Source organism: Helianthus annuus, chromosome 15 (assembly GCF_002127325.2).
Source record: "Helianthus annuus cultivar XRQ/B chromosome 15, HanXRQr2.0-SUNRISE, whole genome shotgun sequence".
NCBI lineage: Eukaryota > Viridiplantae > Streptophyta > Magnoliopsida > Asterales > Asteraceae > Helianthus > Helianthus annuus.
The window spans coordinates 143,843,766-143,870,871 of record NC_035447.2 but is presented as its reverse complement, the minus strand read 5'-3'; positions in this window follow the sequence as shown (position 1 = coordinate 143,870,871).

Here is a 27,106-nt window from a genome sequence, read left to right as displayed (position 1 = left end):
TTGCAAACACTGGGTTGTTTTGGACTCTTCAATGGACTTAAAAGAGCTCTTGTGCTGTTTTCCTTTTAAACAGGAAACACAGTGTTCATGACATGAAAACATTTTTTGTGGTAAGCCTCTTACTAAGCCATTTTTTGAAATTTCATTGATTGTTTTGAGATTTGTGTGTCCTAGTCTTTTGTGCCATAGTTCTGTCTCTTTGTTAGAGGCAGGTGAGAACAGACAGGCATCAGCACTGGGACACTCTCTTGACATGTCAACAACATAAACATTGCCACTTCTTTGAGCAACAAGTTTCATTGAGCCTTTCTTGATTATTGCTTCAATCTCACTAACCATTTCTGGTCCAATAATCCGACAACAATCCTTTGTGAAGAATGATCCAAACCCTTTATCACTCATTTGAGATACACTCAGGAGGTTGAATTTCAGATTATCAATAAAATTGACATTTTCAAATTTTACATTTCCAGACTTTACTGTACCAGACCCCATAACTTTTCCCTTACTATTATTACCAAAGGATATATCACCCCCTCCATGAATTTTGAAATCTTGAAGAAGGACTTTACATCCTGTCATGTGCCTAGAGCCTCCACTATCTACATACCAAAGACTATCTAAGCATGTAGAAGCTCCCTGCACATGAAGTAATTGGATTAGTTCAAAAAGGTTTCCAAAACCAACAGGGCTTTGGATGGGGTCTCAACAATGTCTGGGATGGAGGCAGATGCATGGACAGTGGTTAGCTCAAGAGTTTGGACATTTTTGGGAATGTTTCTCTCTAACCACTGTTGGGGGTCTTGACCCATCATCTGTTGATAACCAAAAGGATGTCTGTTCACTTTTGGTTTAGATGGCTTTTTGTAAGCCTCATAAACATGTGGAATCCTTTGATATGATGCTTTTTCCTTGCCTTTTCTGAATTGATTGGCAGGGGGTGCATCAGTCACCTGTACATCTCTTTGAACAGATGTTTGGTTCAACTGTTTTGTGACAGCAGTTTGGACAGGGACGAACAGTGGTTGTTTCTTGGTGAACTTAACAGATGATGCTAATGAACTTAAGGATGTTTTTGCAGTGTACTCTTTCTTCTTTTCATCAAAGTTTTGAGATACACACATTCCTTAGTTTTGTGGTTATCTTTACCACAGATGGTGCAGCCTGCAGCAGGTAAAATGATGCTTGTTTTGTTTATATCATATGCTTTTAGATGAAAACAATATTTTGTTAGATGATTCTTCTTTTTACAGAATTCACAAAACAAGTTTTTGATCTTTTCTCTTTTCTTCCTTTTCTCAGATTCCTTTGCAACAGAGTTTTGTACCTCTGTTGGGATATCTTTGATAGGAATGACTCTTGCTTTTGGAGCTTTTACACCATCAGTGTTTGTGAAATCCATTGGTTTGAAATTTTCAAGGATATCACACTCATCAGACCATGTGGGTTTAAATTGGTATTTCTCAATTTCCACAAAATTTGAGGATCCCACAGATCTTTCCAGAGTAATTTTGTTACCAAGTTTGTCAGTTATTTTAACCTCTTGGCCATTTTTGTTGGTTGGTATGATTTCAGAAGAAACAGCTTGCATTGCAGCAGTGCTTGCAATGTCATCATATTTTCTATGACCTATACCAAACTTGACATTGCTTTTAAGCTGTTTCTCAAGCATAACCTCATACCCTTTGCAAGACTCCACCGATCTTTCACAGGTGATTTGGGTGGACTCTAACTCCTTTTTGCAAACTTGTTATTTTTCTACCATAGTTTGTAGTTGAGTTTTGGTTATGCTTTGTTCTTCTTTCAAACTGCTGATCTCTTTATCTTTTTCAGCCAATTTGTTTCTAAGTTCTTTCAATGACTTTTCAAATTTGACCTCATCAGACAAGATTTTATCTCTAAGGTTTTCATTCACCTCTTTAATGTTAGCAAATGCAATAACACAATTGTCTGAACACAGTTTTTCAAGAACTTGAGGTGATACCTTAGCAGCAGCCATCATGGTACAATCACATTGATGATTTTCTTCTTCATCAGCTCTCTCTTCTTCATCACTAGCTTTCTTCAACTCTTCTTTGGACCAAGGGTCGGTCAGTGGTTCAATCAGGGTTTCTGAACTTTCTTCCAGCAGTAGTTCACCAACAACTGCAGTAACCACTACTTCAGCAACTTCATCCACTGTTTCAGCACTTAGCTGTTCACCTTCAGCTTCATCCCCTTCTGGTATTGACTCTAATGTCATCAAACGGTATTCATCATTAAAAGCATCATTAGAAGCATATAGAGCAAAATTTTCATCACCAAGTTCATCAGGCATGCTGCTCCAATCAACAAAGCCTTGTGTGAAAAAGCTTTACTGGTCTGGTTGTGTCACAGTTGGAGCAGCTGTTTGAGGTGCAGCAGGTTGCACTTATGCCTGAGGAACAGGGGCTTGGACATACTGAATTTGTGGAACAGTGGTTTGAACATAATGCACCAGCATAGGGGTTGCAGCATAATGAGCAGTGTTAACATGTGCTGCAGGGGCATATTGGGTATAGTGCACAGTGTTTTGTTGTTGTTGTCTAGGATTTGTGCTAGGGTGAGTTCTTATGGGACCAGTAGTTTGACTCCTACATTCTCTAGCAAAGTGACCTAGCCTACTACACTTGTAACACTTGATTTTCGATTTATCCAACCCCACCCTTAAATTTCCATGAAGCCCTGGAAATTTTCTCCCTGTTCTTTTGTAGGACTTGCTTATTCTTACACTAAGCAAGGCCAACTGATGGAAGATGTCCATCTCCTCTAAGTCAGTGGGATCAAAATGTTGCAAATCATTTAGCTCAAAACACAAATTATCTGACATCTGGTTTTCAGTATTTGCTGCGAAAGCATAATTTGTAGAGTGAGAATCAGAGTTGACGAAGTTACCCCCAGCTGTTATATCAATAAAATGATCATAACTCCGATCCTTACTACTACTGCCAGATTCTTCCTGACCAAACAGAGCTGTGCTGCCGAATGAATAGTCATCAGCAACTTTACCAGACTCTTGCAACCTCCTTTTTTGACTCTTGCAACCTCCTTTTTTGGTTCAACTCCCTTTCATAGGTCAGGAGTCTACCATGGAGTTGGGTCAGGGTCAGATCTTTGAATTCAGCTGAATTCCTGGTGACAAAAGCAATTGTGTCCCATTTTTCTGGCAATGATCTAAGGAACCTGCTATTTTGGGTTGCATTTGGAAATGTAACCTTAACAAGCCTTAGTTCACTGATGAGACAACTGAAACGTTCAAATTGTTGGGTTAGTGATTCCCCTTTGATGTGACAAAACGTTTCATACTGCTGATTCAGAATTTCCCTATTGTTTTCGATAACCTCCTCAGTTCCTCTGAACTGTTCCTTCAATGCATCCCACAATTCTTTTGCACTGTTACAATGTAACAGTCCAGCATAGATTTCGTTGGGGAGTGCAGAGGCTATGATGCTAAACGCTTTGGCATCCAGTTCAAACTTCTGAAAATCCAATTCAGTGTAATTTTCAGTTGGTTTAGGAACAAATTTTTTGGCGTCCTCTGCGCTTGGCACCATAGGAACATGAGGACCGAAAACGACAGACCTCCAACATCCAGTGTTTTGTTGAGCGAGGATGTGACTCATCCTTCGCTCCCAGATGTTGTACTCATTTCTTTTCAGCATAGGTGGTTTAAACAAAGAGCCAATGTTATTTTTATCATCTTGTGATTGCGACATCTTTCCGGTTGTTTTACAGGCACTGATTAATCAACTTTATCGGTGATTAAACCTTACTCTGTTTTTCAACACAACGAACAAACGATCAGTATCAACAATTTCGAGCTGAACTATTAACGTCAAAATGATTGTTAGATCAAGTTTGACTGTCCTTGCTCTGATACCAATTGTTAGGATCTGAGTTTGGATTGATTGTGATTTGCGTTTGAAATTAGATGAGCAAATGAAAGAGTAGTGCAGCGGAATTTATATGGAAACAAACTTTTCACAATCAAACAGAAGAAATGCTTTCAATCATACATTTTCAACAATGAATCAAATGATTAAATTTATTTTTAACTTTGATTACAATGCACGTATGATATGCAAACTCCCCCTCAGCCCGAGCTCAGTGTTTGTTCGTGCAGAAAGAAGATGGTGAATGAGCTAAACAGAACAGTACAGAGTACTGTTCTATTTATAGGCACTTGCAAACCACTGAGCATCAAAGCTGACGTCACCATGAAAGTGACATATAACCTCCTAACAAACTCTAACCTCTGATCTATACAAACACTGCTATGCTAACTACTGATATTACATTTCAATACATAAAACAGACTCAAACTGCTGCTGCTTCCTTCCACTACTGTGAACCTAGCAGTACTTGTTATGATCAGCAGTGCTTGAACCAAGGCAGTAGATTGAGCAGCAGAGCTTTAGTTCTTCTATCAGACTTTGTCTTGATCAGCAGTTGTAGGTCAGCAGTTTGCATGATCAGCAGATAGGAGGTCAGCAGATGTTGAAACCACTTTCAAAGGGAGAGACTTGCAACCAAACATCTGCTTATTCTGAATCTACTGCTGTGATCCAGTTTTGGCTCTTATTATCTGTTCCTTTGGTAGGGTTCAATCCCAACAATTTTGGTATGTAGGCTTTGTTAAACCATATTACACGAGTCTCCATACTTGTTTGGTTTACGAACCCTCATTCTATCCAAATCCTCCGATTTAGGTCCGATATATTAACATAGATATCTATATTAGGTGCTGTTTGATTCCGTGATCTTCTAGCATTGCTTGGTAGTTATCCTAGGACTATTGAGCAATCTCAAGTGAGTACATAGAACCCCATCTTTTAAATGTTTTCAAGGTGTTTATGTGAGTACATAGACCACTCTTTTACTGTTTTCCAAACTGTTTTGGGGTGAAACACATGTGCCTACTTGTTACTTTCATGCTTTCCTGTTTTTCACATCATATACTTGCTATGTTCATTAGTACAGTTATAGTACATGATTTACATTACATCGTTTTGCTATGTATGTTGACTGCTAGCATACTTAGTACATTGTTTTACATTACATTTCATGCTATGTATGTCCATTGTGTGCATACTTAGTACATCGTTTTACATTACATTTCATGCTATGTATGTCCATTGTGTGCATACTTAGTACATTGTTTTACATTACATTTCATGCTATGTATGTCCATTGTGTGCATACTTAGTACATTGTTTTACATTGCATTTCTGTTGCATATGCTCATCCAGCATATGAACACATTATATTACATTTTGAATCGTTGTAACCATTTAACCATGTGAACCGTCGTAACCGTTTGATTATATGAGCTGATTTTAACTGTTGAACCGTGTGAACCTTTTGTATCTGTTGACAAGATTTACATTTGACAATAGATATTGGACTATACATAAACATTTCTACAATTGTTAAACATTACATCTTGATGGTTTGGTTTGAGTAAGTTATTTAAGTAACGAGGCGTGTGTAATATCATACAAGCATGGTGGATACGCCGCTGGTACTTCTTATATATAAGTGTTTGTATGGTATTACATATCGTAGCGTTATTTGAATCATTTCAATTTGAGACATATAACATTTTATACAAATAACATACTTTTCACAAGACATTGTCTTACAAACAACTTATCTTATACAAACTCATTTTACTTGGTTATTCATTTAACCTTACATTTATTTATACATATCATCTGATCTTATCATTTTTCAAATGATTTACAAGACAAAGCAAATTACAAGGTTCATGACTACACATTTTCTCAAACATAAGTCATGAATTCTATTTTCTCAAAACCTATGTATCTCACAGGCATTTTTATGCTGACGTACCTATTTTCGCATGTGTTTCAGGATATGATGCATAGGATTTATCAAGATACACTTAGGCGGACTTGGGCCTTAGTGACAATAAAAGATGCAAGACTAGTTATTTGTGTTATATTTCTTTGATTGTCAAGACATTGTAACTCTTTTAATTAATAAAATAATATTTCAATTTCCATGTGTTATGAAACAATGATTCTGTTACAACACTCCTCGACGTTTCCGCCACGTTTTGTTGTTTTACATGGTCGGGGTGTGACAGAAAAGTTGGTATCAGAGCCAATGGTTATAGGGAATTAGGTTATTAGTAATACTTTGACCTAGTCTATAATCTTCTTAGGACCCTAACGCGAGTTTACTTGCGTTTAGTCATAAAACGATACCTTCACCTATCCTTAGGTGATAACCACAACGAGAACATCAATTCCGAATCCGCTTTGAAAATTAATCATCTGTTTTTGGATAATTGATTACTAGGTTTTGAACCCTCTATTATAAGGTTTTGAACCCCTTTGAGTTTTCAAAATCTCGTCAAAGTTTTGGGTCCCAAATGATGTGAACACGTGCAAACTGGAAGAGTGAATGCCTGTACCCTGAGTTTTCTGTCTAAGGCTAGAGTGTTCGTACAAATTCACATAATCGGACCAGTCACTCTTACCTGGGAACTCTTGGGGTGAGTGTCCACTTATAGGCGAGCATGTCTTCGAGATACATTATGAGGATCTATTTGCTTTGATTCAGCCTTTGTGTGTCGTTTGTTTGCTTCGTGGTTTAAACAAATGACCATCACCCATGATTTTGGTCGGTAATTGTAACATCCTATTCTTACCCAATGCCATTTCATTTGTTTTCTCTCTTGTTTTCCCCTTTTAGAATGCCTCCACGACGCGAAAATCAGGTATCTATTGAAGAGCTGGCAGCTGTCATTACACAGCAAATGATTGCTGCATTCCCGAACATCATTGCTCAATGTAACCAAGCCCTCAACAACAATAATGCCCCCTGCAACTTCAAGACGTTCAACTCGGCTAAGCCATCAAAGTTTTCTGGGTCTCAAGGAGCGACTGCACTTCTGCAATGGTTCGAGAGTTTAGAGAGCACCTTTAGACATGTTCAATGTCCAAACGAGCGAAAGGTAGAATTCGCATCTAGCGTCTTTGAGAAACGAGCTTTGACATGGTGGAATAGTGTGATGAGAGATAGGGGTGCCGATGTGGCACTGGCTCAAACATGGCTCAAACTGGTGCCGATGACCAAAATGCCCTTTTTACACCAAAATTCATATTAAGCATATGTAACATAAATTTTGATATCTAAACTGATTTGGCAACAATATTAGACATGTTAAGGCATATTTTACTCATCATAGGGCTAGTTAGGCGGTCCGAACGCGTTTCATGCAAACGACGCGTTAAAATAGCATAAGCTACCTAAACGGGTCGTAATGGGTCGTAAGCACTTAGGTTAGGTTTCATTTTGGTATGTAGGCTTTGTTAAACCATATTACATGAGTCTCCATACTTGTTTGGTTTACGAACCCTCATTCTATCCAAATCCTCCGATTTAGGTCCGGTATATTAACATAGATATCTATATTAGGTGCCGTTTGATTCCGTGATCTTCTAGTATTGCTTGGTGGTTATCCTAGGACTATTGAGCAATCTCAAGTGAGTACATAGAACCCCATCTTTTAACTGTTTTCAAGGTGTTTATGTGAGTACATAGACCCCTCTTTTATTGTTTTCCAAACTGTTTTGGGGTGAAACACATGTGCCTACTTGTTACTTTCATGCTTTCCTGTTTTCACATCATATACTTGCTATGTTCACTAGTACAGTTATAGTACATGATTTACATTACATCGTTTTGCTATGTATATTGACTGATAGTATACTTAGTACATTGTTTTACATTACATTTCATGCTATGTATGTCCATTGTGTGCATACTTAGTACATCGTTTTACATTACATTTCATGCTATGTATGTATGTCCATTGTGTGCATACTTAGTACATTGTTTTTCATTACATTTCATGCTATGTATGTCCATTGTGTGCATACTTAGTACATTGTTTTACATTGCATTTCTGTTGCATATTCTCATCCAGCATATGAACACATTATATTACATTTTGAACCGTTGTAACCATTTGACCATGTGAACCGTCGTAACCGTTTGATTATATGAGCTGATTTTAACTGTTGAACCGTGTGAACCTTTTGTATCTGTTGACAAGATTTACATTTGACAATAGACATTGGACTATACATAAACATTTCTACAATTGTTAAACATTGCATCTTGATGGTTTGGTTTGAGTAAGTTATTTAAGTAACGAGGTGTGTGTAATATGATACAAGCATGGTGGATACGCCGCTGGTACTTCCTATATATAAGTGTTTGTATGGTATTACATATCGTAGCATTATTTGAATCATTTCAATTTGAGACATATAACATTTTATACAAATAACATACTTTTCACAAGACATTGTTTTACAAACAACTTATCTTATACAAACTCATTTTACTTGGTTATTCATTTAACCTTACATTTATTTATACATATCATCTGATCTTATCGTTTTTCAAATGATTTACAAGACAAAGCAAATTACAAGGTTCATGACTAAACATTTTCTCAAACATAAGTCATGAATTCTATTTTCACAAAACCTATGTATCTCACAGGTATTTTTATGCTGACGTACCTATTTTCGCATGTGTTTCAGGATATGATGCATAGGATTTATCAAGATACACTCAGGCGGACTTGGGCCTTAGTGACAATAAAAGATGCAAGACTAGTTATTTACGTTATATTTCTTTGTTTGTCAAGACATTGTAACTCTTTTAATCAATAAAACAATATTTCAATTTCCATGTGTTATGAAACAATGATTCTGTTACAACACTCCCCGACGTTTCCACCACGTTTTGTTGTTTTACATGGTCGGGGTGTGACAACAAGTATGGGAGCTTGTTCCATTGCCAGAAGTTGTGAGTCCTATTGGCACAAAATGGGTCTTCAAAAATAAAACTGATGAAAGGGGTATTGTTGTCAAGAATAAAGCCAGGCTTGTGGTTCAAGGTTTCAGACAAGAAGAGGGCATTGATTATGATGAAACATTTGCCCCTGTAGCAAGACTTGAAGCTATCAGACTCTTTCTGGCCTTTGCTGTCAACCACAACATCAAGGTGTATCAAATGGATATAAAATGTGCATTCCTCTATGGTAAGATTCAAGAGGAGGTTTATGTTTGTCAACCTCCAGGTTTTGAGGATCCATTTAATCCAGATCATGTCTACAAGCTAAATAAAGCTTTGTATGGCCTGAAACAAGCACCAAGAGCCTGGTATGAAACTCTGTCCACCTTTTTACTTTCCATTGGTTTCACCAGAGGCAGGATTGATAAAACACTGTTTTTAAAATGGAGAGGAAAGGATTTGATGATTGTCCAGATTTATGTGGATGACATAATTTTTTGGAAGCACATGTAATAAAATGTGTGTGGAGTTCAGATAACTCATGATAGCTGAGTTTGAAATGAGTGCAATGGGTGAACTCTAGTGCTTTCTTGGTCTCCAAGTAAGGCAACTGCAAAATGGTACTTTCATCCATCAAGGCAAATATGCCAAAGAACTTTTAAAGAAATTTGATATGGATGATTGTAAGCCATGTAGTACACCTATTGCAACCAATAAATTGGTCATGTCTGAAGAAAAGGATGATTTGGTTGATCAGACCTTATATAGAAGCATGATTGGGTCTTTATTGTACCTAACTACATCTAGACCAGACATCATGTTTGCAACATGTGTCTGTACAAGATCCCAATCAGCCCCTAGAAAGTCAAACCTTATTGCTGTAAAAAGGATATTCAGATACCTCAAAGGTGCTCCCACACTTGGTATCTGGTATCCAGCTGATGGTAAAATTGAGCTTTCAGGTTTCTCAGATAGTGACTTTGCTGGATGTGATAAAACAAGGAAGTCCACTTCAGGAGGGTGCCAATTCCTAGGCAATTGCTTAGTGTCTTGGCAAAGCAAAAAGCAAGCAGCTGTTTCCACATCCACTGCTGAGGCAGAATACATAGCTGCTGCAAGCTGTACAGCCCAACTGCTCTGACTTCAAAATCAGTTACTGGATTTTGGTATCACTGCCTTGAAGACACCACTTATGTTGGACAGCCAGGCAGCAGAAAGTATCATCAAAAATCTAGTTTCCCATTCAACCACCAAACACATCGACATCAGACATCACTTTGTGAGGGATTGCTATGAAAAAGGTTTGATTTCTCTGCATCATGTTTGTTGGTGCATATTTGTGACAATAGCTTAGATTTGGTCTTTGGATATCTTGTAATTAGTTAAACGATTAACGGTTAGCGGGTTTAGCTTTGTATTAGTGAGATAATTGAGTTTGGGCTAAACTAAACCCAGATTGGGTGATGGGGGGCGAATTGGGCCTGTCCAATTCGTAGTCCAAGAGTGTTTAACCTAGCCTAGTTGTAACCCTTGTGTTATATAAACAAGGTTAGACATTAGGGTTTAGGTTAATCAGCCAAAACAGTGTTTGTGAGAGAGAGAATTCGTGAGAGCTAGACTTCGACGAATTTGAGTGTGTGGTTAGGGTTTTGATTGATTGTAATTCAGTTTGATAGATAATCAATAAAAACCTGGTTTGAAAGTGAATTGTTGTTTTCTGTTTCTACTCATTCTGCTATATTCTGATCAAGAGGATTCTACACTCTTGATCGGATTGACAATTCTGTGAAGATCCATACACATCAAGGGGTCCTACAATTGGTATCAGAGCGTTAGGCTCTTGAAGGCTCGGTTCAGAATTGTTTGCTGCAGAAACAGGGAGTAAAATTTTCGAAATTTATGAAACCTGAAAATTAGGGTTTTTGAAATTTTCGAATTTTTGGTGTGTTTGATTCTGATTTTCGATTTTTGTTGGCTGTTTTAATCTTTTGTTTTGTTTGATTGCTGTTTTGCAGGTTTTAGGGTTTCCAAGAAGGTTTTTGGTTGATTGTTTTGAAGAAATTTTGGCTGAATTTCTTGAAGATTCGAAGACTGTCTTCATGTTCTTCATTAAGTTCATCAAATTTTTGTGAAAAGTTTTCTGATTTGCTTGATTGTGCAGAATTGTGTTGGAGAATCTTCAGAATTTCGAACAGATCAAGTTTCCATATTTGCTGGACCAGTGAATTTGCAGCATCAGCAAATTTAACTAATTCGCAGACTGATCAGCGAATTTGAGACTCAATATCTCGGTGACCAACGAACTTAAATCCAAAGGCGACTTTGGTAACCGTGAAATTCTCCACAGCGAAATTATCACGGTTTTTCGGCGAATTTACTGGTCGTCGTAAAAGCGAAATTGACCAGCGAATTTGGCGAAATTGATCAGCGAACTTGACCAGCGAACTTAACCATTCAGCGAAATAGAGTAGCAAAATTAACAACCAGACCAGCGAAATTAACTGGTTCACCAGCAAATTTACCAGCAAATTTAAAACCAGCAAATTTAAAAGTGGTGGAATTTCCGTTGGCAAGCGTAGGAAAATTTTCAGTGTTTTGCAAATAGAAAGTGAACCGTAACTCATTTGAAGAAACCGTCTGCACCGTTGAATTCGTGTGATTTTTAGGACCAAAAAAAAAATTTAAAACTGGAAAATCCCGAATTCGGTTTTTGACATTATATATAATTGGATTCGTCTTTTCGAGACGATTCTAACGGTGTAATTTGGTAACCACTGTTTTCGGAAAAATTCTATACGGTTTAATCAGTCTGTTACGTTAAAAATGTCGAACATGTCTAGTTTGAATGAGTTGTTGAGAATGGAGCATGAGGTTGGCACTACCAACAAGCCACCTAAGATGATGAAGGTGGAAAATTATCTGACATGGAAGGATCGTTTTCAGTCCTTCATTGAATATCAGGATACGCGCATGTGGATATCTATTGAAGATGGGTACACGAACCCTACACATGACTTTGAGGGCAGACCACGTAGAACAGCCTATGTGAACATGCAAGATAATGATAAAAAGATGTATGAGGCTGAAAAGAGAGCCTTGGCTGCAATCAAAATGTCGTTACCTGATAGCATCAAGCATACCTTCAAGAAGTACACTAACTCAAAGGATATGTGGGATGCTTTGGAGAAAAGATATGCTGGAAATGCTGATGTCAAGAAAAACAAGATTGATCTACTGAAGAAGCAGTTTGCTGTTTTCAAGTACATGAAGCATGAGTCACTTGAAGACGTCATCACTCGTTACTACCATCTGATGTCAGAAATGGAAAATTATGAGATCGATTGCTATACTGACGTAGAGAAGAATGACAAGCTGCTAGATGCTTTGCCTACCAAGTCGGATATCTACACTCTTATGATCAAGGGTGAAGCAGATTATGAGACAAAAGAGCTTGAAGAGGTTGTTGGCAAGCTGAGAGCTTATGAGCTCAGCATGAAGAAGAAAGATACTGGATATGATCAGGTTCAAGATCCATCGGTCTACAATGGGCTTACGTCTTCTTCATCTCACAACGCTTCTAGCGACTCTGCTACTGCGTTTTTATCATGTGAAAATGAGCAGGTTGTGGTGAATCAGGATGGTGATGTATGTTTTGTTGCTGCTTCAGGAGGAACATCGGGAGCAAAGAAAACATCAGCTGCTAAGCAGAGTAGTAGTGCTAAGTCGATGCCAATGAGTGTAAAACCTGCTGAAGAACATCTTGCTCTACTTGCTTCGTTTGTTGCTTCTTATGAAAACTACATTCAGGGAAAGATTTCCGATCCTGCTACTTTAGATGAAGGACTATGATCAGATTGATCCTGATGATCTTGAAGAGATGGATTTGCAATGGCAAATGGCCATGATTTCTAGGCGTGTGAAGAGGTTCATGAACAGGACAGGAAGAAAGTTTGTAGGAAGGAGTGTTGGTTTCGACAAGACCAAAGTGAGGTGCTTTAATTGTCAAATGTCACACCCCGACCACGTAGAACATACAAAACGTGGCGGAAACGTCGGGGAGTGTTGTAACAGAATCAATTGTTTCAAATCCATGGTAAACGAAGTTTCGTTTTATTAATCAAAAATGAAAGTTTACATTGTCTTAAACAAGAACCAAAGAATACATAACATAAATTAACTAGTTCTTGTCTCGTTTTAAGTCACTAAGGCACAGGTCCGCCTAAGTATGTCTTGATAAGTCCTATGCATCATCTCCTGAAAACACATGTGAAAATAGGTACGTCAGCATAAAAATGACTGTGAGATACATTGGTTTTGTGAAAACGGAATTCATGACTTATGTTTGAGAAAATGTTTAGTCATAAACCTTGTATTTTGCTTTGTCTTGTAAATCATTTGAAAAACGATAAGATCAGATGATATGTATAAATAAGAGAACACTGTATGGTTAAACGGATAACCATGTAAAATGCGTTTGTATAAGATAAGTCGTTTGTAAAACAATGTCTCGTGAAAAGTGTGTTATTTGTATAAGATGTCATATGTCTCAAATTGAAATGATTCAAATAACGCTACGATATGTAATACCATACAAACACTTATATATAGGAAGTACCAGCGGCGTATCCACCATGCTTGTATCATATTACACACGCCTCGTTACTTAATCACTTACTCAAACCAAACCGTGAAATGTTTAACAATTGTGGAAATGTTTATGTATAGTCAAATGTCTATTGTTAAATGTAAATCATGTCAACAGATACAACTGGTTCACATGGTTCTATGGTCACAGACGGTCCATGAAATCAAAGGGGTAAGACGGTTCACATAGTCAAATGGTTACAATGGTTCAAAATGTAGCATAATGTGTTCATATGCTGGATGAGCATATGCAACAGAAATGCAATGTAAAACCATGTACTAAGTATGCACACAATGGGCATATATAGCATGAAATGTAATGTATAACAATGTACTAAGTACGCACACAATGGGCATACATAGCATGTAATGTAAAGCAATGTACTGAGTACGCACACAATGGGCATACATAGCATGAAATGTAATGTACAACAATGTACTAAGTACGCACACAATGGGCATACATAGCATGAAATGTATGTAAAACAATGTATTAAGTACGCACACAATGGGCATACATAGCATGAAATGTATTGTAAAGCAATGTACTAAGTACACACACGATGGGCATACATAGCATGAACACAATGAAATCATGTACTATATATGTACTATCGAACATAGCAAGTATATGATGTGAAAACCGGAAAGCATGAAAGTAACAAGTAGGCACATGCGTTTCACCCCAAAACAGTTTGGAAAACAGTAAAAGAGGGGTTCAATGTACTCACCTGAGATAGCTTTGTAGTTCTTGTATAATGACCAAATAATGCTAGAGATCACGGAATATCAAACGACACCTAATAGGTAGCTATATTAATATACCGGACCTAAATCGGAAGGATTGGATAGTATGCGGGTTCGTAAACCAAACGAGTATGGAGACTCGTGTAATATGGTTTAACAAAGCCTACATACTAAAATGAAACCTAACCTAAGTGCTTGCGACCCATTACGACCCGTTTAGGTAGCTTATGCTACCTTACGCGTCGTTCGCGTAGAACGCGTCTGGAACGCCTAACATCGTGACCACAAGGTATAACCTCGGAAGGCTATAGCTATGGTTACCTAATGTGTTTGGTCGGATCCTAATGATCGACTAAAATGGGTCGGGTTCGAAAGTATAAGCGATGGTTTAGATCGCTTACCTTACGACCCTATATATGCACTAAACTAAAAGTGACGAGCTAAGCATGTTAACACATGCTTAACTAAGTTTAGAAAACAGGTTTGGCATCAAAACAGACGGTTTTGATGCACACGAGTAGTTTGGTTACAAAATACACAAGAATGCGCATTTTGGCCGAAACTACGACTCGTCACTGAGCCTAGATAACGTGGTAATCAGTAGGTATAGTCACTACAGACTATAACCATCGTGATCACGCTCACGTTATGAAGTTCCAACGAACTTCGCATCGACCATAAACTGGTCAATGCAGAAAGTCAAACATAGTTTGACTTTCGGACTCGGAAAGCGATAAAAGAACGAAAGAGCACTTACGAAGGGTCCCCGAATGCTAATCTAGATCAAAGAAACTCAGGTATGAAGCAATGGCTCTAACTTAGAGTTTTAGATCAGATTCTTGTGGGTTTTACACCAAGGGGGGGGGGTTATTTATAGGAAAAGTATAACCGTTAGGATCGTTCCTCGATTAACGTGCTTTGATCTTGTCCATACACTTGTTGTAACATTTATGGTACATCAGATTTGCCCCTAATTGGCCTGAAGAGACAAGTGCCAGCTTGGCCTTTCGCTACATGAAGAGGCAACTACATTAAATGTTGAATCTGCTATTCTGGGGAGGCCTTACAGACCGTATGGGTTTTGGCTTACGGTCCATAAGCCCCTAGTTTTGCAGATTTACAGTTTTGGTCCCTGTTGTGCCAAAACTTGGTATTTGATGCATTTTTGACATGTTTAAGCCCCGTTAACCCCATTTCAAAGCTCTAAAATGAAGTTAAAGTATAGGGAACTTAAAATGTGCTCAAAAATATCTCGGATGTCGGTTCGTTTGGTCGTACGGTCGCGATGTTCGGTTAATTACGACGGAATGCGCATAAGCGCGAAAGACGATCCAAATTGCGCGACGAATGGATTTTTCTCATGCCATACACTAAGGCATAATATAAGTATGTTTACATAAATTTTTGGATGTCCGGATGTATTCAGAACGTAAGTTATGCGTGAAAGTGCGAACTTATGCACTTTTTGACACTTTTAGTCCCTGAATGATCCAAAAGTTTGTTTTAACACACCAAGCACCTCAAAGCCTATTTCTAAGCTATGTAAAGGATATTTATGGTATGTTTAACTTATGGACATGTTCTGGAATGTCTGTTACAGTTCAAATTGGCATACTTTCGCAGTTTGTCAAGTTTAGTCCCTATAAGCGAATTAACTTGTTTTTGCCATACCAAAGCCTTCAAAACTTATTTCTAAGTTATGTAAAGGTTATTTAAGGTATGTTGAGTATATGTTGATGTTCCGGAGTATTTTTCGCATTAAACTGAGTACGTTTACGCACCAGTTTGCATATAATTCTCCAGAAAGCGATGTAAAGTTTGAAATTGAACAAGAATTGATATGTGCAAAAGATACACATATTTATATAAGATCCCAAGTATGAAATACAATATTTCATCGGCTTGGTATTTGTTTGAGGGTCGCGGTGACACAGGTGTCACAGTATCCCCTACTTTAGGAAATTTCTTCCCGATATTTATTCGTAGGAGTCTATTTGTGACTTTGCCAAATAACCACCAGCGATATGCAAGGCAATATCCTGTCATTTCCTTGACGGTTCATTCTTGAGAAACGAAAATGAACAGACGGATTCATTTTCCTCATCGAGTATTCTTCAGAAATGGAAATGACGGAATAAGCAAACGGATGTTCATTTCCTCATCGGACAAATCTTTAGAAACGAAAAATGAACAGACGGAGTCATTTTCAATGGTTGCTTCATCAGAAATGGAAATGAAGGATTACACAACGGATATTCATTTCCCCAACGGATAAATCATCAGAAACAAAAATGAACTAACGGAGTCATTTTCAACGGTTGCTTCATCAGAGTTGGAAATGAAGGATTACACAACGGATATTCATTTCCCCAACGGATAAATCATCAGAAACGAAAATGAACTAACGGAATCATTTTCAACGGTTGCTTCATCAGAGTTGGAAATGAAGGATTACACAACGGATATTCATTTCCCCAACGGATAAATCATCAGAAACGAAAATGAACTAACGGAGTCATTTTCAACGGTTGCTTCATCAGAGTTGGAAATGAAGGATTACACAACGGATATTCATTTCCCCAACGGATAAATCGTCAGAAACGAAAATGAACTAACGGAGTCATTTTCAACGGTTGCTTCATCAGAGTTGGAAATGAAGGATTACACAACAACACATAAGGAAACACATAAGCACAAAGTCACATAATTGTTTAACTTGATTATAATTTGTTATTAACTTGTTATTGATTGAATACGGATATTTGCTTCATCGACGGGTCTCAATGTTCACTGGGATCTATCTGAGAAGATAGAAAGATCTCCCAAAATTCGATTTTTGATTACAAGGAATCACCACATTCGAATTAAGGTATACAACAATTAAAGACTTACGGGAAGTCCTTAGGTACCCTATTAAGGATTTATAGTGGTACTTTGGGTATTAGTCTTGTGTTGTAACCTGCGCCTTGTACTTCGTTTCCTTAGAATAAACGGGTACTTAGGAATTTCGTGGAAGACGCAAGCGATTATAGAATGGGAGAATTTTGGGGGTAGTTTGTTCTTCAAGGAATACGGTTACTTGATTGTCGGTATTGTAAGGGATATGTCGTTTATACATGCAACCACAGAAATACATTGCAATGTAAATAAAAGATTTATTTATAAACAACGATAACAACTGTTTCTTGGACCTTGACAACAAAAGAAAATAATACATAAGACGTGATTATTTCTAAACGATGTTGTCTTCTAGTCAGTCAGATGCTTATCCCTGTGCTGGATTTGAATTAGCAAGCCTTGGGCAATTTCTTCAGAAATGACCCATCTCGCCACAGTTGAAACAAGAGCCTGGTAGAAAACGACCTTGTGTAGGATTGTTGCTGTGTGGCCTATAAGTCCACAAGTTTGGCATTTGCGGCACTGCACATTGGCGTGATGATGGAGACTACATTGGTTGCACAAGGGTGCAGTTCCATTGTATGGTTTTCTAGCAGGGGGTTGAGCTGGTTGGATGGGGACGGCTTGACCATTCTGAGCGACCACGGCGAAGTTCTGAGAAGCCTTTCGCTTCTTCGACTTCTTAGGAGATTCAGTCTGTTCATCCGTGATCTTTGATTCCTGGATTGGGTTCGATTCCCCGACCGGTTTCTTGTCACCTTTTCGGAAAAGTTTACCTTTCCTGATCTTTGATTCAGTCAAGGTTGCAGATAGCTCAATGGCCTGTCTAGCTGTAGTAGGGTTGCTACCAGTCACAATGTCTTGTATTGAGTCAGGGAGGCCATCAATGTACTTTTCGATTGCTTTATCCAAAGGTGTAACCATATCCGGCCATAACAAACTTAACTCCTCATAACGGTCCGTTTAGGCTCGATGCTCACCGCTAAATTGCTTAAGATCGTCGAACTCCGTTTCCAAAGCCCTGATCTCTTGACGAGGACAAAATTCCTTCATCATCAGAGCTCGAAGCTCTTGCCATGTTTGAGCCAGTGCCACATCGGCACCCCTATCTCTCATCACACCATTCCACCATGTCAAAGCTCGTTTCTCAAAGACGCTAGATGCGAATTCTACCTTTCGCTCGTTTGTACATTGAACATGTCTGAAGGTGTTCTCTAAACTCTCGCTCCTTGAGACCCAGAAAACTTTGATGGCTTAGCCGAGTTGAACGTCTTGAAGTTGCAGGGGGCGTGATTGTTGTTGTTAGCTTGGTTCCATTGAGCAAAAAGGTTTGGGAATTGAGCAGCCATTTGCTGCGCAATGATCTCTGCCAGTTCGGCAGTTGCTATCTGGTTTTCGCGTCGAGGAGGCATTCTAAAAGTGAAACAAGAAAGAAAACAAATGAAATGGCATTGGGTAAGAATATGATGTTACAATTACCGGCCATAATCATGGTTGATGGTCATTTGTTTGAATCCACGAAGCAAATAAACAACACCAAGGCTGAATCAAAGCAAATAGATCCTCATAGTGTATCGCGAAGACATGCTCGCCTATAAGTGGACACTCACCCCAAGAGTTCCCAGGTAAGAGTGACTGGTCCGATTATGTGGATTTGTACGAACACTCTAACCTTAGACAGAAAACCCAGGGTACAGGCATTCACTCTTCCAGTTTGCACGTGTTCACACTATTTAGGACCCAAAACTTTGACGAGAGTTTTGAAAACTCAAAGGGGTTCAGAACCTTATAACAGAGGGTTCAAAACCTAGTAATCAATCATCCTAGAACAGATGATTAGTTTTCAAAGCGGTTTTGAAATTTATGTTCTTGTCGTGGTCGTCGCTTAAGGATAGGCGACGGTATTGTTTTATGACTAAACGCAAGTAAACTCGCGTTAGGGTCCTAGGAAGGTTATAGACTAGGTCAAAGCATTACTAATAACCTAATTCCCTATAACCGTTGGCTCTGATACCAACTTTTCTGTCACACCCCGACCACGTAGAACATACAAAACGTGGCGGAAACGTCGGGGAGTGTTGTAACAGAATCAATTGTTTCAAATCCATGGTAAACGAAGTTTCGTTTTATTAATCAAACATGAAAGTTTACATTGTCTTAAACAAGAACCAAAGAATAAATAACATAAATTAACTATTTCTTGTCTCGTTTTAAGTCACTAAGGCACAGGTCCGCCTAAGTATGTCTTGATAAGTCCTATGCATCATCTCCTGAAAACACATGTGAAAATAGGTACGTCAGCATAAAAATGCCTGTGAGATACATTGGTTTTGTGAAAACGGAATTCATGACTTATGTTTGACAAAATGTTTAGTCATGAACCTTGTATTTTGCTTTGTCTTGTAAATCATTTGAAAAACGATAAGATCAGATGATATGTATAAATAAGAGAACACTGTATGGTTAAACGGATAACCATGTAAAATGTGTTTGTATAAGATAAGTCGTTTGTAAAACAATGTCTCGTGAAAAGTGTGTTATTTGTATAAGATGTCATATGTCTCAAATTGAAATGATTCAAATAACGCTACGATATGTAATACCATACAAACACTTATATATAGGAAGTACCAGCGGCGTATCCACCATGCTTGTATCATATTACACACGCCTCGTTACTTAATCACTTACTCAAACCAAACCGTGAAATGTTTAACAATTGTGGAAATGTTTATGTATAGTCAAATGTCTATTGTTAAATGTAAATCATGTCAACAGATACAACTGGTTCACATGGTTCTATGGTCACAGACGGTTCATGAAATCAAAGGGGTAAGACGGTTCACATAGTCAAATGGTTACAACGGTTCAAAATGTAGCATAATGTGTTCATATGCTGGATGAGCATATGCAACAGAAATGCATTGTAAAACCATGTACTAAGTATGCACACAATTGGCATATATAGCATGAAATGTAATGTATAACAATGTACTAAGTACGCACACAATGGGCATACATAGCATGTAATGTAAAGCAATGTACTAAGTACGCACACAATGGGCATACATAGCATGAAATGTAATGTACAACAATGTACTAAGTACGCACACAATGGGCATACATAGCATGAAATGTATGTAAAACAATGTACTAAGTACGCACACAATGGGCATACATAGCATGAAATGTATTGTAAAGCAATGTACTAAGTACGCACACGATGGGCATACATAGCATGAACACAATGAAATCATGTACTATATATGTACTATCGAACATAGCAAGTATATGATGTGAAAACCGGAAAGCATGAAAGTAACAAGTAGGCACATGCGTTTCACCCCAAAACAGTTTGGAAAACAGTAAAAGAGGGGTTCAATGTACTCACCTGAGATTGCTTTGTAGTTCTTGTATAATGACCAAATAATGCTAGAGATCACGGAATATCAAACGGCACCTAATAGGTAGCTATATTAATATACCGGACCTAAATCGGAAGGATTGGATAGTATGCGGGTTCGTAAACCAAACGAGTATGGAGACTCGTGTAATATGGTTTAACAAAGCCTACATACTAAAATGAAACCTAACCTAAGTGCTTGCGACCCATTACGACCCGTTTAGGTAGCTTATGCTACCTTACGCGTCGTTCGCGTAGAACGCGTCTGGAACGCCTAACATCGTGACCACAAGGTATAACCTCGGAAGGCTATAGCTATGGTCACCTAATGTGTTTGGTCGGATCCTAATGATCGACCAAAATGGGTCGGGTTCGAAAGTATAAGCGATGGTTTAGATCGCTTACCTTACGACCCTATATATGCACTAAACTAAAAGTGACGAGCTAAGCATGTTAACACATGCTTAACTAAGTTTAGAAAACAGGTTTGGCATCAAAACAAATGGTTTTGATGCACACGAGTAGTTTGGTTACAAAATACACAAGAATGCGCATTTTGGCCGAAACTACGACTCGTCACTGAGCCTAGATAACGTGGTAATCAGTAGGTATAGTCACTACGGACTATAACCATCGTGATCACGCTCACGTTATGAAGTTCCAACGAACTTCGCATCGACCATAAACTGGTCAATGCAGAAAGTCAAAGATAGTTCGACTTTCGGACTCGAAAAGCGATAAAAGAACGAAAGAGCACTTACGAAGGGTCCCCGAATGCTAATCTAGATTAAAGAAACTCAGGTATGAAGCAATGGCTCCAACTTAGAGTTTTAGATCAGATTCTTGTGGGTTTTACACCAAAGGGGGGGGTATTTATAGGAAAAGCATAACCGTTAGGATCGTTTCTCGATTAACGTGTTTTGATCTTGTCCATACACTTGTTGTAACATTTATGGTACATCAGATTTGCCCCTAATTGGCCTGAAGAGACAAGTGCCAGCTTGGCCTTTCGCTACATGAAGAGGCAACTGCATTAAATGTTGAATCTACTGTTCTGGGGAGGCCTTACGGACCATATGCATTTTGGCTTACGGTCCGTAAGCCCCTAGTTTGGCAGATTTACAGTTTTGGTCCCTGTTGTGCCAAAACTTGGTATTTGATGCATTTTTGACATGTTTAAGCCCCGTTAACCCCATTTCAAAGCTCTAAAATGAAGTTAAAGTATAGGGAACTTAAAATGTGCTCAAAAATATCTTGGATGTCGGTTCGTTTGGTCGTACGGTCGCGATGTTCGGTTAATTACGACGGAATGCGCATAAGCGCGAAGACGATCCAAATTGCGCGACGAATGGATTTTTCTCTTGCCATACACTAAGGCATAATATAAATATGTTTACATAAATTTTTGGATGTCCGGATGTATTCAGAACGTAAGTTATGCGTGAAAGTGCGAACTTATGCACTTTTTGACACTTTTAGTCCCTGAATGATCCAAAAGTTTGTTTTAACACACCAAGCACCTCAAAGCCTATTTCTAAGCTATGTAAAGGATATTTATGGTATGTTTAACTTATGGACATGTTCTGGAATGTCTGTTACAGTTCAAATTGGCATACTTTCGCAGTTTGTCAAGTTTAGTCCCTATAAGCGAATTAACTTGTTTTTGCCATACCAAAGCCTTCAAAACTTATTTCTAAGTTGTGTAAAGGTTATTTAAGGTATGTTGAGTATATGTTGATGTTCCGGAGTATTTGTCACATTAAACTGAGTACGTTTACGCACCAATTTGCGTATAATTCTCCAGAAAGTGATGTAAAGTTTGAAATTGAACAAGAATTGATATGTGCAAAAGATACACATATTTATATAAGATCCCAAGTATGAAATACAATATTTCATCGGCTTGGTATTTGTTTGAGGGTCGCGGTGACACAGGTGTCACATCAAAGTTATGGGCATTTTGCTAGGGAATGTCAGAAACAAAAGCAAGATAATTCGAGTGAGAGTTCAAACAACAGGAATGCATCAAACAACTCTAGCTCAAAGGCGTTGATCACTACAGCACGAGAAGGTTCTTTTGATTGGAGTATTCATTTAGAAGACAATGAGAATGCCACTCAGGCATTCATGGCAGAGATAGTGCCCATTGATGATGATAAAGCTACTGAGGGAGATGCTGAAGTGAAAGTCGATGCTGATGAGAAAGTAGAAAGTAAAGCTACAGAAGAGAAGGATGATCAGACAATGGTTGCTGAAGAGGAAAAGCAAAAGTCTGAATATGAAAGGGAAGCTGAAGAAAAAGGATGCCAAGTATAAAAGAATGGAAGCTCAGCTTGCGGCTCTAATGGCGAACCTTGACAAACAGACAGGAGAGGTAAAGTCTGATACGGTGTGTTTAAAATGCCGTGAACTACAGGGTGAGGTTGACAGGTTGTCCACACACAAGCAAAGTTTAGTAAGCGAAATTTTTAACATTAAAGAATCAAATTTTTTCGCTAAAAGAAATGAATCTCTATACTTGAAGAAAATAAAAGGTTATGAAACTGAAATTGATTCTTTAACCTGCAAACTAAACGAAAAACTTCAAGTCATAGACTTAGCTCATGACATGATGGCTGAGAAAACAAAAGAGACTTCTGATAAAAAAAAAGAGTTGTCAGATGCACAACTCTAAATTGTTGAACTTGAAAAGAAATTGGGTCAATTCAGGGATTCAACTTTTGTTATGAAACATATGATGGGTGGGTTAAAGAAGAGTAATGACAAGACTTGTGTCGGATTCCAAGGCTTTAATGAAGTCCCACCTCCTCTTAGTCATGATTATTCATTCCTACCTAATGAAGATGAGCTAACCAATTTCATGTCGACAGCACCAAGTAGTTCCACAGCAAGTCGAGGTGAGGAGTCTGCGTATGATGATTCTAAGAAGAATGATAACAGCAAACCAGTTTTGAAAAAGAAAACTTCACATCCTAAGAATAAGAATCCAACTGTTGTTAAACAGATTAATTTTGTTCAAGGAAGTGACATGAAAAACGAAACTGCTGTTATTGAAAACGAATCTAATGTAGAGTTTGCTAAAAACAAAAACAAAGAAAATTCTGAAACTAAGCAAACAGAACCAGAGTCTTCTAAAGCATCATCATCAAAGCCTGAATCTAGTTCAAAGGCTTCAAATAAGAAGTCTCCGAAAAAGATGTCGTGCTTCAAATGTCACACCAAAGGACATGTAGCTAGCTGCTGTCCTTACAAAAAGAATGAAGCACAAGCGAATGAGAGGAAGAGAGAGAAGTCACCAGAGAAAAGTGGTGATAAGCAGGAGAGAGAGTCCAACTCTCCAAAGAAATCTGCTCCTAGGCAACCAGAGAAAGTTGTTGGTGTGGATAAGGCTGAAAAAGGAACTCCACAAGTTCCTCGTTTTCAAAGAAATCAACCTAGATTTCAGCCTAGATCTCCACCAGGCAGATTTGAGAGACCTAGAAGCAGTTCACCAAGAATGAACAAACAAAATACAAATAATTTCAGAAGTCAAGGTCAATATCAAAATCGATACCAAAATAATGGTGGTCGAAATTTTTGTAACAATGGCTTTAGAAATTACAACAATAATACTTCTTGGAATCAAAATCAAAATTTTCAAAGGTCAAATAGTCCAAACACACATAGGAACCCTCAGGACCAAAGACCTAGTGGAAATCAAAATCAAATTCCAACAGGTCTATGATCCAAGACTCCAGTTAGGAGTAATGGATATTGGATGGATGTTCCGGTGGTTGGTGAATTTGGACGACCCAAGACCATTAAGGCTTGGGTCCCCCAATCTAACTAATTTCTTGGTTGGTGTGTGCAGGAGCTGCTAAGGAGGATTATCAACTTGTGGTATGTTGATAGTGGCTGCTCTAGGCACATGACGGGGGATGCGAGATTGTTGACTGAGTTTGAAGAATATGATGGAGGACAAGTGAATTTTGCGGGTGCGAAAGGTGGTAGAATTACTGGACGAGGAAAGGTGACCAATGGGAAGATCACACTGGACAAAGTGAACTATGTGGAGCAGCTTAAACACAATTTGATGAGCGTGTCACAAGTCTGCGACAAGGGTCACTCGGTCCATTTTACCAAGAATGAAGCATTAGTGTTGAAACCAGGTTTGGAGATACCGGACGATTGGATAGTGATGCGAGCGCCAAGGAGAAATGACACTTATGTCATGGACATGGGTGCTAAGGATCCAACTGCGGTGGTGGCGTGTTTACTATCAAAAGCATCTGAAGCTGAATCCATGTTGTGGCACAGATGCATGGCCCATATTCACTATCGAAAAATGAACTATCTTGTTAAAAATGAGCTAGTGAAAGGGGTTCCAATGCAGAGGTTTCAAGTGGAAGACAAATGTCTTCCATGTCAAAAGGGAAAACAACATAAGAAACCTCACAAGTCTAAAATAGTAAATTCCATAGATGCCCCTTACGAATTACTTCACATGGATTTATTCGGTCCAGTGAACGTGAGGAGCATAGGTGGAAAGTACTATTGTCTTGTTGTCACTGATGATTACTCACGTTATTCATGGGTTTTCTTTTTAGGTACAAAAGATGAGACAGCAGAGATGTTGATAGATCTTTTTACAAAATTGGAAAACGTCCATGATGAAAAGATCAAGAGGATAAGGAGTGATAATGGCACGGAGTTCAAGAATCGCATTCTGGATCTCTATTGTCTTCGCAAGGGAATTGAACATCAATATTCTGCTCCTTATACGCCTCAACAGAATGGAGTAGCTGAGAGGAAAAACAGGACGTTGATTGAAGCCGCTAGGACAATGCTTTCAGATTCTAAGCTACCAGTTCTTTTCTGGGGAGAAGCTGTGAATACAGCTTGCTATGTCCTAAACAAAGTTTTGACTGTTAAACGTTTTAAGAAAAGTTATCATGAGTTGATGTTTAACAAGAAACCAAACTTAGAAGGCTTTGAACCATTTGGACTACCCTGCACCATTGTGCGTACTAAAGATAAACAAAAATTCGGTGAGGTGGCTGACGATGGCTACTTTCTAGGTTACGTGCCTGGCACACCGAATAAAAGGGTTTTTAATCTAAAAACTGGTAAAATTGAGGTTGTGTTTAATGTTGAAATTACTTCTTACAAACCTCAATAGTCAACGAGTGGACCTGCTATATTATATGATTATGAAAGTGTTTTTAAATCATTTAATATTCCTAAATGGGTGTTTAGGTGCAAGAAGGATGAAAGAGGTATAGTTACGCGAAACAAGGCTCGATTGGTTGTCAAAGGTTTCAATCAGCAAGAAGGGATAGATTACAATGAAGTGTTTGCCCCAGTGGCAAGGTTGGAGGCAATTCGTTTGTTTCTGGCTTTCGCAACTTTCAAGGGCTTCAAAGTTTACCATCTAGACGTGAAGAGTGCGTTTCTTTACGGGAAAGTCCAAGAAGTGGTGTATGTCTCACAACCAGATGGGTTCGTTGATCCAGATTATCCAGATCGGGTGTACAAACTTGATAAGGCTTTGTATGGGTTACATCAAGCTCCCAGGGCGTGGTACGAGACACTGTCTACACATCTGATAAAGAATGGTTTTAAAAGAGGTCAGATTGACAGTACACTATTCATCAAGAGGAAGAAGGAAGGTTTTCTGCTGGTACAGGTGTACGTGGATGACATCATCTTTGGGTCATCTGATGAAAGCATGTGTAAAGAGTTTGAGCAGGTGATGAAGAGCAAGTTCAAAATGAGTGCTATGGGTGAGTTGTCTTACTTTCTGGGATTACAAGTTGAACAGAAGGAGGATGGGATGTTTATTCATCAAACAAAGTATGTGTATGACATTTTGAGTCGGTTTAAAATGAATGATGGCTCTACTTCCAACACACCCATATGTGAAAATCACAATCTTGGCCCAGATCATGAAAGTACTGAAGACGTTGATCCTACTCAATACAGGGCAATGATTGGTTCTCTAATGTACTTGACTGCTTCAAGACCCGACATTATGTTTGCCGCATGCTTGTGTGCCAGATATCAGGCAAATCCAAAAGAGTCACACATGAAAGCAGTGAAGCGGATTCTTCGTTACTTGAAGGGGAAACCTAAACTTGGGTTGTGGTATCCAGCTGATAGTGATTTGACGTTTGTTGCTTACACTGACTCAGAATTTGGAGGATGCAAGTCGAACAGAAAGTCTACAACAGGTGGTTGTCAGTTCTTAGGAGGCAGGATTGTGTCTTGGCAATGCAAGAAGCAATCTTGTGTGTCTACCTCTACGTGTGAAGCTGAATATATTGATGCTGGAAGCTGCTGCTCTCAGGTTCTCTGGATTCAACAGCAGATGCGCGATTACGGTTTGGATTTCACTCGTACTCCTATTATGATAGACAATAATGCCACAATTTCTATAACTAATAATCCCGTGAATCACAGTCGCACAAAACATATTGACATACGTCATCATTTTATACGGGATTGTGCTGAAAAGAGATTAATTGAACTTCACCGAGTCGACACAGAAGATAACCTGGCAGATCTTTATACTAAAGCATT